Genomic DNA, 13,438 nt, shown 5'->3' on the forward strand with positions numbered 1-13,438 from the left:
AGTAGCCTATCAGAACAGAACTCCAGAACACATTGAACAGTAGCCTATCAGAACAGAACTCCAGAACACATCCAACAGCAGCCTATCAGAACACATTGAACAGCAGCCTATCAGAACAGAACTCCAGAACACATTGAACAGTAGCCTATCAGAACAGAACTCCAGAACACATTGAACAGCAGCCTATCAGAACAGAACTCCAGAACACATTCAACAGTAGCCTATCAGAACAGAACTCCAGAACACATTCAACAGCAGCCTATCAGAACAGAACTCCAGAACACATTGAACAGTAGCCTATCAGAACAGAACTCAGAACACATTGAACAAGCCTATCAGAACAGAACTCCAGAACACATTGAACAGTAGCCTATCAGACTAGAACAGAACTCCAGAACACATTGAACAGTAGCCTATCAGAACAGAACTCCAGAACACATTCAACAGTAGTCTATCAGAACAGAACTCAGAACAGTATTCTATCAGAACAGAACTCCAGAACACATTCAACAGTAGCCTATCAGAACAGAACTCCAGAACACATTCAACAGTATTCTATCAGAACAGAACTCCAGAACACATTGAACAGTAGTCTATCAGAACAGAACTCCAGAACACATTCAACAGTATTCTATCAGAACAGAACTCCAGAACACATTCAACAGTAGTCTATCAGAACAGAACTCCAGAACACATTCAACAGTATTCTATCAGAACAGAACTCCAGAACACATTCAACAGTATTCTATCAGAACAGAACTCCAGAACACATTCAACAGCAGTCTATCAGAACAGAACTCCAGAACACATTCAACAGCAGTCTATCAGAACAGAACTCCAGAACACATTCAACAGCAGTCTATCAGAACAGAACTCCAGAACATTCAACAGTAGCCTATCAGAACAGAACTCCAGAACACATTCAACAGTAGCCTACCAGAACAGAACTCCAGAACACATTCAACAGTATTCTATCAGAACAGAACTCCAGAACACATTCAACAGTATTCTATCAAAACAGAACTCCAGAACACATTCAACAGTATTCTATCAGAACAGAACTCCAGAACACATTCAACAGTAGTCTATCAGAACAGAACTCCAGAACACATTCAACAGCAGCCTATCAGAACAGAACTCCAGAACACATTGAACAGTAGCCTATCAGACTAGAACAAAACTCCAGAACACATTGAACAGTAGCCTATCAGAACAGAACTCCAGAACACATGCAACAGTAGCCTATCAGAACAGAACTCCAGAACACATTGAACAGTAGCCTATCAGACTAGAACAGAACTCCAGAACACATTGAACAGTAGCCTATCAGAACAGAACTCCAGAACACATTGAACAGTAGCCTATCAGAACAGAACTCCAGAACACATCCAACAGCAGCCTATCAGAACACATTGAACAGCAGCCTATCAGAACAGAACTCCAGAACACATTCAACAGTAGCCTATCAGAACAGAACTCCAGAACACATTCAACAGTATTCTATCAGAACAGAACTCCAGAACACATTCAACAGTAGTCTATCAGAACAGAACAGAGCCTATCAGAACAGAACTCCAGAACACATTCAACAGTAGCCTATCAGAACAGAACTCCAGAACACATTGAACAGTAGCCTATCAGAACAGAACTCCAGAACACATTGAACAGTAGTCTATCAGAACAGAACTCCAGAACACATTCAACAGTAGTCTATCAGAACAGAACTCCAGAACACATTAACAGTATTCTATCAGAACAGAACTCCAGAACACATTCAACAGTATTCTATCAGAACAGAACTCCAGAACACATTCAACAGTATTCTATCAGAACAGAACTCCAGAACACATTGAACAGCAGCCTATCAGAACAGAACTCCAGAACACATTCAACAGTAGCCTACCAGAACAGAACTCCAGAACACATTCAACAGTATTCTATCAGAACAGAACTCCAGAACACATTGAACAGTATTCTATCAGAACAGAACTCCAGAACACATTCAACAGTATTCTATCAGAACAGAACTCCAGAACACATTCAACAGCAGTCTATCAGAACAGAACTCCAGAACACATTCAACAGCAGCCTATCAGAACAGAACAGAACACATTCAACAGAGTCTATCAGAACAGAACTCCAGAACACATTCAACAGTAGCCTATCAGAACAGAACTCCAGAACACATCCAACAGCAGTCTATCAGAACAGAACTCCAGAACACATTGAACAGCAGCCTATCAGAACAGAACTCCAGAACTCATTGAACAGTAGCCTATCAAAACAGAACTCCAGAACACATTCAACAGTATTCTATCAGAACAGAACTCCAGAACACATTCAACAGTAGTCTATCAGAACAGAACTCCAGAACACATTCAACAGCAGCCTATCAGAACAGAACTCCAGAACACATTGAACAGTAGCCTATCAGACTAGAACAGAACTCCAGAACACATTGAACAGTAGCCTATCAGAACAGAACTCCAGAACACATTGAACAGTAGCCTATCAGACTAGAACAGAACTCCAGAACACATTGAACAGTAGCCTATCAGACTAGAACAGAACTCCAGAACACATTGAACAGTAGCCTATCAGAACAGAACTCCAGAACACATTCAACAGTAGCCTACCAGAACAGAACTCCAGAACACATTCAACAGTATTCTATCAGAACAGAACTCCAGAACACATCCAACAGCAGCCTATCAGAACACAACTCCAGAACACATTCAACAGCAGCCTATCAGAACAGAACTCCAGAACACATTGAACAGTAGCCTATCAGACTAGAACAGAACTCCAGAACACATTGAACAGTATTCTATCAGAACAGAACTCCAGAACACATCCAACAGCAGCCTATCAGAACAGAACAACTCAGTAGCCTATCAGAACAGAACTCCAGAACACATTGAACAGTAGCCTATCAGAACAGAACTCCAGAACACATTCAACAGGAGCCTATCAGAACAGAACTCCAGAACACATTGAACAGTAGCCTATCAGACTAGAACAGAACTCCAGAACACATTGAACAGTAGCCTATCAGAACAGAACTCCAGAACACATTGAACAGTAGCCTATCAGACTAGCACAGAACTCCAGAACACATTGAACAGTAGCCTATCAGACTAGAACAGAACTCCAGAACACATCCAACAGTAGCCTATCAGACTAGAACAGAACTCCAGAGCACATCCAACAGTAGCCTATCAGACTAGAACAGAACTCCAGAACACATTCAACAGTATTCTATCAGAACAGAACTCCAGAACACATTCAACAGTAGTCTATCAGAACAGAACTCCAGAACACATTCAACAGTAGCCTACCAGAACAGAACTCCAGAACACATTCAACAGTATTCTATCAGAACAGAACTCCAGAACACATTCAACAGTATTCTATCAAAACAGAACTCCAGAACACATTCAACAGTAGTCTATCAGAACAGAACTCCAGAACACATTCAACAGTAGCCTACCAGAACAGAACTCCAGAACACATTCAACAGTATTCTATCAGAACAGAACTCCAGAACACATTCAACAGTAGTCTATCAGAACAGAACTCCAGAACACATTCAACAGCAGCCTATCAGAACACAACTCCAGAACACATTGAACAGTAGCCTATCAGACTAGAACATAACTCCAGAACACATTGAACAGTAGCCTATCAGACTTGAACTCCAGAACCCATTGAACAGTAGCCTATCAGACTAGAACAGAACTCCAGAACACATTGAACAGTAGCCTATCAGAACAGAACTCCAGAACACATCCAACAGCAGCCTATCAGAACACATTGAACAGCAGCCTATCAGAACAGAACTCCAGAACACATTGAACAGTAGCCTATCAGAACAGAACTCCAGAACACATTGAACAGCAGCCTATCAGAACAGAACTCCAGAACTCATTGAACAGTAGCCTATCAAAACAGAACTCCAGAACACATTCAACAGTATTCTATCAGAACAGAACTCCAGAACACATTCAACAGCAGCCTATCAGAACAGAACTCCAGAACACATTGAACAGTAGCCTATCAGAACAGAACTCCAGAACACATTCAACAGTAGCCTATCAGAACAGAACTCCAGAACACATTCAACAGTAGCCTATCAGAACAGAACTCCAGAACACATTCAACAGTAGTCTATCAGAACAGAACTCCAGAACACATTCAACAGCAGCCTATCAGAACAGAACTCCAGAACACATTGAACAGTAGCCTATCAGACTAGAACAGAACTCCAGAACACATTGAACAGTAGCCTATCAGAACATCCAACAGCAACTATCAGAACACATTGAACAGCAGCCTATCAGAACAGAACTCCAGAACACATTGAACAGTAGCCTATCAGAACAGAACTCCAGAACACATTCAACAGTAGTCTATCAGAACAGAACTCCAGAACACATTGAACAGTAGCCTATCAGAACAGAACTCCAGAACACATTCAACAGTATTCTATCAGAACAGAACTCCAGAACACATTCAACAGTATTCTATCAGAACAGAACTCCAGAACACATTCAACAGTAGCCTATCAGAACAGAACTCCAGAACACATTCAACAGTAGCCTATCAGAACAGAACTCCAGAACACATTCAACAGTAGTCTATCAGAACAGAACTCCAGAACACATTCAACAGTAGTCTATCAGAACAGAACTCCAGAACACATTGAACAGTATTCTATCAGAACAGAACTCCAGAACACATTCAACAGTAGCCTATCAGAACAGAACTCCAGAACACATTCAACAGTAGTCTATCAGAACAGAACTCCAGAACACATTCAACAGTAGCCTATCAGAACAGAACTCCAGAACACATTCAACAGTCTATCAGAACAGAACTCCAGAACACATTCAACAGTATTCTATCAGAACAGAACTCCAGAACACATCCAACAGTAGCCTATCAGAACAGAACTCCAGAACACATTCAACAGTAGTCTATCAGAACAGAACTCCAGAACACATTCAACAGTAGCCTATCAGAACAGAACTCCAGAACACATTCAACAGTAGCCTATCAGAACAGAACTCCAGAACACATTCAACAGTAGTCTATCAGAACAGAAACAGAACACATTCAACAGTAGCCTATCAGAACAGAACTCCAGAACACATTGAACAGTAGCCTATCAGACAGAACAGAACTCCAGAACACATTGAACAGTAGCCTATCAGAACAGAACTCCAGAACACATTGAACAGTAGCCTATCAGAACAGAACTCCAGAACACATTGAACAGTAGCCTATCAGACTAGAACAGAACTCCAGAACACATTGAACAGTAGCCTATCAGAACAGAACTCAGAACACATTGAACAGTAGCCTATCAGAACAGAACTCCAGAGCAGAACAGAACTCAGAACACATTCAATAGCCTATCAGAACAGAACTCCAGAACACATTCAACAGTAGCCTATCAGAACAGAACTCCAGAACACATTCAACAGTATTCTATCAGAACAGAACTCCAGAACACATTCAACAGTATTCTATCAGAACAGAACTCCAGAACACATTGAACAGTAGCCTATCAGAACAGAACTCCAGAACACATTGAACAGTAGCCTATCAGAACAGAACTCCAGAACACATTGAACAGTAGCCTATCAGAACAGAACTCCAGAACACATTCAACAGTAGCCTATCAGAACAGAACTCCAGAACACATTCAACAGTAGCCTATCAGAACAGAACTCCAGAACACATTCAACAGTATTCTATCAGAACAGAACTCCAGAACACATTCAACAGTATTCTATCAGAACAGAACTCCAGAACACATTCAACACAGTATTCTATCAGAACAGAACTCCAGAACACATTCAACAGTATTCTATCAGAACAGAACTCCAGAACACATTCAACAGTAGTCAGAACAGAACTCCAGAACACATTCAACAGTAGCCTAGAACAGAACTCCAGAACACATTCAACAGTAGCCTATCAGAACAGAACTCCAGAACACATTGAACAGTAGCCTATCAGAACAGAACTCCAGAACACATTGAACAGTAGCCTATCAGAACAGAACTCCAGAACACATTGAACAGCAGCCTATCAGAACAGAACTCCAGAACACATTGAACAGTAGCCTATCAGACAGAACAGAACTCCAGAACACATTGAACAGTAGCCTATCAGAACAGAACTCCAGAACACATTGAACAGTAGCCTATCAGAACAGAACTCCAGAACACATTCAACAGTAGCCTATCAGAACAGAACTCCAGAACACATTCAACAGTATTCTATCAGAACAGAACTCCAGAACACATTCAACAGTATTCTATCAGAACAGAACTCCAGAACACCTATCAGAACAGAACAGAACACATTCAACAGTAGCCTATCAGAACAGAACAGAACACATCAACAGAACTCCAGAACACATTCAACAGCAGCCTATCAGAACACATTGAACAGTAGCCTATCAGACTAGAACAGAACTCCAGAACACATTCAACAGTATTCTATCAGAACAGAACTCCAGAACACATCCAACAGCAGCCTATCAGAACAGAACTCCAGAACACATTGAACAGCAGCCTATCAGAACAGAACTCCAGAACACATTGAACAGTAGCCTATCAGAACAGAACTCCAGAACACATTGAACAGTATTCTATCAGAACAGAACTCCAGAACACATCCAACAGTAGCCTATCAGACTAGAACAGAACTCCAGAACACATTGAACAGTAGCCTATCAGAACAGAACTCCAGAACACATTCAACAGGAGCCTATCAGAACAGAACTCCAGAACACATTGAACAGTAGCCTATCAGACTAGAACAGAACTCCAGAACACATTGAACAGTAGCCTATCAGAACAGAACTCCAGAACACATTGAACAGTAGCCTATCAGAACAGAACAGAACTCCAGAACACATTGAACAGTAGCCTATCAGACTAGCACAGAACTCCAGAACACATTGAACAGTAGCCTATCAGACTAGAACAGAACTCCAGAACACATCCAACAGTAGCCTATCAGACTAGAACAGAACTCCAGAGCACATCCAACAGTATTCTATCAGAACAGAACTGAAGAACACATTCAACAGTATTCTATCAGAACAGAACTGAAGAACACATTCAACAGTATTCTATCAGAACAGAACTCCAGAACACATTCAACAGTATTCTATCAGAACAGAACTCCAGAACACATTGAACAGTAGCCTATCAGGAAACAGAACTCAGAACAGAACTCCAGAACACATTGAACAGTAGCCTCAGAACAGAACTCCAGACAGTAGCCTATCAGAACAGAACTCCAGAACACATCCAACAGTATTCTATCAGAACAGAACTCCAGAACACATCCAACAGTATTCTATCAGAACAGAACTCCAGAACACATCCAACAGTAGCCTATCAGAACAGAACAGAACTCCAGAACACATTGAACAGTAGCCTATCAGAACAGAACTCCAGAACACATTGAACAGTAGCCTATCAGAACAGAACAGAACTCCAGAACACATTGAACAGTAGCCTATCAGAACAGAACTCCAGAACACATCCAACAGTAGCCTATCAGACTAGAACAGTGAGGTATATATAAAGAGAGCAATAGCGACATGGTTCTAATCCTTTGGGGTCAGGCAGTATGGCTATAAGCCTGAAGGCATGGGGTGCTCAACTGCTCGGAATTCTACACACACACACACACACACACACACACACACACACACACACACACACACACACACACACACACACACACACACACACACACACACACACACACACACACACACACACACACACACACACACACACACACACCATGGTAGCTAGGCACCCAGCATTCTATGACCTGTCACATGGAAACATTCATCCATTGTTCTATACACAGACAATCTGGCAGAGAGACTGGAGAGAGGAGGGAGACAGAGAGGTTGGGGGCAGAGAGAGAGGGCAGGAAGGGGGTGAGGGAGACAGGGAGGTTGGACACTGGGGGAGAGAGAGGAGAGAGAGAGAGAGAGAGAGAGAGAGACAGGGAGGTTGGGGGCAGAGAGAGAGTGAGAGACAGAGACAGGAAGACAGAGAGGTTGGACAGGAAGACGAGGGGGCAGAGAGAGAGAGAGAGACAGAGAGAGAGAGAGACAGAGAGAGAGACAGAGAGAGGAAGGGAGGGGGAGGCAGAGAGAGTTCACAAACAGTCTGCTCTTTGTCCACTAATATCATCCATGATGGAGTGAGAGGAAAATAAAGGAAGCAGGAGAGATATAGAGACAGATTAATGAATGAAGAGACTAGAGAGGTTGGACAGGGTTACAGGAAGACAGAGAGGTTGGACAGGGTTACAGGAAGACAGAGAGGTTGGACTGGGTTACAGGAAGACAGAGAGGTTGGACAGGAAGACAGAGAAGTTGGACAGGAAGACAGAGAGGTTGGACTGGGTTGGACAGGAAGACAGAGAGGTTGGACAGGAAGACAGAGAGGTTGGACAGGAAGACAGAGAGGTTGGACAGGAAGACAGAGAGGTTGGACAGGAGAGGTTGGAGGAAGACAGAGAGGTTGGACAGGAAGACAGAGAGGTTGGACTGGAAGACAGAGAGGTTGAAGACAGAGAGGTTTACAGGAAGACAGAGAGGTTGGACAGGAAGACAGGTTGGACAGGAAGACAGAGAGGTTGGACAGGAAGACAGAGAGGTTGGACAGGAAGACAGAGAGGTTGGACAGGAAGGAGAGAGGTTGGAGGAAGACAGAGGTTGGACAGGGTTACAGGAGGTTGGACAGGAAGACAGAGGGGTTGGACAGGAAGACAGAGAGGTTGGACAGGAAGACAGAGGTTGGACAGGAAGACAGAGGGTTACAGGAAGACAGAGAGGTTGGACAGGAAGACAGAGAGGTTGGACAGGAAGACAGAGCGGTTGGACTGGGTTACAGGAAGACAGAGAGGTTGGACAGGAAGACAGAGAGGTTGGACAGGAAGACAGAGAGGTTGGACAGGAAGACAGAGAGGTTGGACAGGAAGACAGAGAGGTTGGACAGGAAGACAGAGGGGTTGACTGGGATACAGGAAGACAGAGAGGTTGGACAGGAAGACAGAGAGGTTGGACAGGAAGACAGGAGGTTGGACAGGAAGACAGAGAGGTTGGACAGGAAGACAGAGAGGTTGGACAGGAAGACAGGTTGGACAGGGAGGTTGGACAGGAAGACAGAGAGGTTGGACTGGGATACAGGAAGACAGAGAGGTTGGACAGGGAAGACAGGTTGGACAGGAAGACAGAGAGGTTGGACAGGAAGACAGATGGACAGGAAGACAGAGAGGTTGGACAGGAAGACAGGAGGTTGGACAGGAAGACAGAGAGGTTGGACAGGAAGACAGAGAGGTTGGACAGGAAGACAGAGAGGTTGGACAGGAAGACAGAGAGGTTGGACAGGAAGACAGAGAGGTTGGACAGGAAGACAGAGAGGTTGGACAGGAAGACAGAGAGGTTGGACAGGAAGACAGAGAGGTTGGACAGGAAGACAGAGAGGTTGGACAGGAAGACAGGAGGTTGGACAGGAAGACAGAGAGGTTGGACAGGAAGACAGAGAGGTTGGACAGACAGAAGACAGGAAGACAGAGAGGTTGGACAGGAAGACAGAGAGGTTGGACAGGAAGACAGAGAGGTTGGACAGGAAGACAGAGAGGTTGGACAGGAAGACAGAGAGGTTGGACAGGAAGACAGAGAGGTTGGACAGGAAGACAGAGAGGTTGGACAGGAAGACAGAGAGGTTGGACAGGAAGACAGAGAGGTTGGACAGGAAGACAGAGAGGTTGGACAGGAAGACAGAGAGGTTGGACAGGAAGACAGAGAGGTTGGACAGACGCAGTGAAAGTATAAACTATAGTGGTGTTTCTTACATAAGTCAGTAATGTGACTTTAGGTTCTACAGCTGTAAAACGACAGAAACAGAGTCAAAGTCCCAGCAAGGTTCTTTGGAGATTGTGATCCGATTATGGTACATGAAAGAACACTCGGTTGGCAGTAAAGGAGAATGCCACAATACACTCTGTGCTGGTGTACGCTGCAATGGTTAAAGCATGCAGTGATCGCTAGTGTCACTGTAAACGGACTCGTCACCACCCTGCCTCTCTTTGTGAACTGAGCCGTGAAGGTTCCCAGACCACTGTCAGACTACTAAGTACTCACTCAGAACTTTAACTCTTTATCTCTCTCCGTACTCCCTTTGAACTCTTTCACAGTCCCCGTCCTTGAACCGTGTGGACTTGGTCGTGGGCTGTTGTAATTTCAGGCCTCGCGTCATTACTGAGAAGTGTCGTGTTGCACCTGTTGTGAAACAACAGTACCTGTGACACAGTACCTGTGTGGAATACCTGTGTGCTCTAGACTGTGTTGCCGCTGTCCGACTGTGTGATATTGTGGAAAGAAAAGTGTCCTTAGATGACTCATGGTCTGTAGTCTATAAGGGAAGTGAATCTAGGACTGTCCCACACAGAGACAACAGAGCAGTCCAACACAGCTGTCTAAAAGAAGTCTAGAAGGACTGTCCCACACAGAGACAACAGAGCAGTCCAACACAGCTGTCTAAAAGAAGTCTAGAAGGACTGTCCCACACAGAGACAACAGAGCAGTCCAACACAGCTGTCTATAAGAAGTCTAGAAGGACTGTCTCACACAGAGACAACAGAGCAGTCCAACACAGCTGTCTATAAGAAGTCTAGAAGGACTGTCCCACACAGAGACAACAGCTACAAAGCTATATACAGACTGTAGTGTTAGTGGACAGAGAAAACACACACACACTTGATTGTACACAGACTGTAACGGAAGTACCGATCAGAGGAATTCTCCAACTACGACAGGAAACGGCAACACTACACAGATATCCTGGACACCATGCAGAGAACCGGTTCAGTCCAGTCTGGGTCTGGTTGTTTTCTCAACGTCTCATGCTGTCTTTGCAAATAAACCCACTGGGTGAGATCAGAGAGATTTCTAGGAGGGAGATGGCCCCCCTCTCTACCCCTCCTCCCCCTTCCTGCACCTCCCTCCATTCTTCTACTCCTCTCCTACACCCCTCCAGACCCTCCAGACCCTCCAGACCCTCCAGCCTTCCACTCCTCCACTCCTTTCTCAGCCGCTCCATCCCTCTGTTCCTCTCTGTATCCGCATTTCTCTCTTTTAATGTCTCTTTTTCTCCTCTCTGTTTCTATTCCAGGAAAAGGAGGCATCCACAGCTAAAAAAACTCCCTCCCTCCCTCCCTCCCTCCCTCTAGCTGGAGGGAATTGGGGGGGTGAAGTGAAGATGGTGTTCTATGGTTCAGTCTGTTTCCCAGCCCTTCCTCTGCAGGGGGAATGGGGGGGGTTACAAAGTACAAACACTACACTATGCAGGATTTTTTAATGAATTTATTTGCAAATTATGGTAGAAAATAAGTATTTGGTCACCTACAAACAAACAAGATTTCTGGCTCTCACAGACCTGTAACTTCTTCTTAAGGAGGCACCTCTGTCCTCCACTCGTTACCTGTATTAATGGCACCAGTTTGAAGTTGTTATCAGTATAAAAGATACCTGTCCACAACCTCAAACAGAAGCATTTCAAGGTTCTGGAGTGGCCTAGCCAGTCTCCAGATCTCAACCCCATAGAAAATCTTTGGAGGGATTTGAAAGTCCGTGTTGCCCAGCATCAGCCCCAAAACATCACTGCTCTAGAGGAGATCTGCATGGAGGAATGGGCCAAAATACCAGCAACAGTATGTGAAAACCTTGTGAAGACTTACAGAAAACGTTTGACCTCTGTCATTGCCAACAAAGGGTATATAACAAAGTATTGAGATAAACTTTTGTTATTGACCAAATACTTATTTTCTACCATAATTTGCAAATAAATTCACTAAAAATCCTACAATGTTATTTTCTGGATTTTTTTCACACATTTTGTCTGTCATAGTTGACGTGTACCTATGATGAACATTACAGGCCTCTCTCATCTTTTTAAGTGGGAGAACTTGCACAATTGGTGGGTGACTAAATACTTTTTTGCCCCACTGTATATACTATTCACCTCTAACCCTGTATAAACTAGTCACCTCTAACTAACCCTGTATAAACTAGTCACCTCTAACTAACCCTGTATAAACTAGTCACCTCTAACTAACCCTGTATAAACGATTCACCTCTAACTAACCCTGTATAAACTAGTCACCTCTAACTAACCCTGTATAAACTATTAACTAACCCCTAAACTAGTCACTAACCCTGTATAAACTAGTCACCTCTAACTAACCCTGTATAAACTAACCCTGTATAAACTAGTCACCTAACTAAGTATAAACTAGTCACCTCTAACTAACCCTCTATAAACTAGTCACCTCTAACTAACCCTGTATAAACTAGTCACCTCTAACTAACCCTGTATAAACTAGTCACCTCTAACTAACCCTGTATAAACTAGTCACCTCTAACTAACCCTGTATAAACTATTCACCTCTAAACTAACCCTGTATAAACTAGTCACCTCTAACTAACCCTGTATAAACTAGTCACCTCTAACTAACCCTGTATTAACTAGTCAACTCTAACTAACCCTGTATTAACTAGTCAACTCTAACTAACCCTGTATAAACTAGTCACCTCTAACTAACCCTGTATAAACTAGTCACCTCTAACTAACCCTGTATAAACTAGTCACCTCTAACTAACCCTGTATAAACTAGTCACCTCTAACTAACCCTGTATAGGAGCAATAACTCAAAATGAGAGAGAGAGTTAATTTTTTGTATTTTACCTTTATTTAACCAGGCAAGTCAGTTAAGAACAAATTCTTATTTTCAATGACGGCCTAGGAACAGTGGGTTAACTCCCTGTTCAGGGACAGAACGACAGATTTTTACCTTGTCAGCTCAGGGATTCGATCTTGCAACCTTTTGGTTGCACGTCCAACGCTCTAACCACGAGGCTACCTGCCTCTAACCACGAGGCTACCTGCCTCTAACCACGAGGCTACCTGCCTTTAACCACGAGGCTACCTGCCTCTAACCTACTAGGCTACCTGCCTCTAACCACGAGGCTACCTGCCTCTAACCACGAGGCTACCTGCCTCTCTCCACAAGGTTACATGCCTCTAACCTACGAGGCTACCTGCCTCTAACGTACGAGGCTACATGCCTCTAACCTACGAGGCTACCTGCCTCTAACCTACGAGGCTACATGCCTCTAACCTACGAGGCTTCCTGCCTCTAACCTACGAGGCTACCTGCCTCTAACGTACGAGGCTACATGCCTCTAACAACGAGGCTACCTGCCTCTAACAACGAGGCTACCTGTCTCTAACCTACGAGGCTACCTGCCTCTAACCACCAGGCTACCTGCCTCTAACCTACGAGGCTACCTGCCTCTAACCTACGAGACTACCTGCCTCTAACCTACGAG

The sequence above is a fragment of the Oncorhynchus tshawytscha genome, linkage group LG15, assembly GCF_018296145.1.
Source record: "Oncorhynchus tshawytscha isolate Ot180627B linkage group LG15, Otsh_v2.0, whole genome shotgun sequence".
In the NCBI taxonomy this organism is placed as follows: Eukaryota; Metazoa; Chordata; class Actinopteri; order Salmoniformes; family Salmonidae; genus Oncorhynchus; species Oncorhynchus tshawytscha.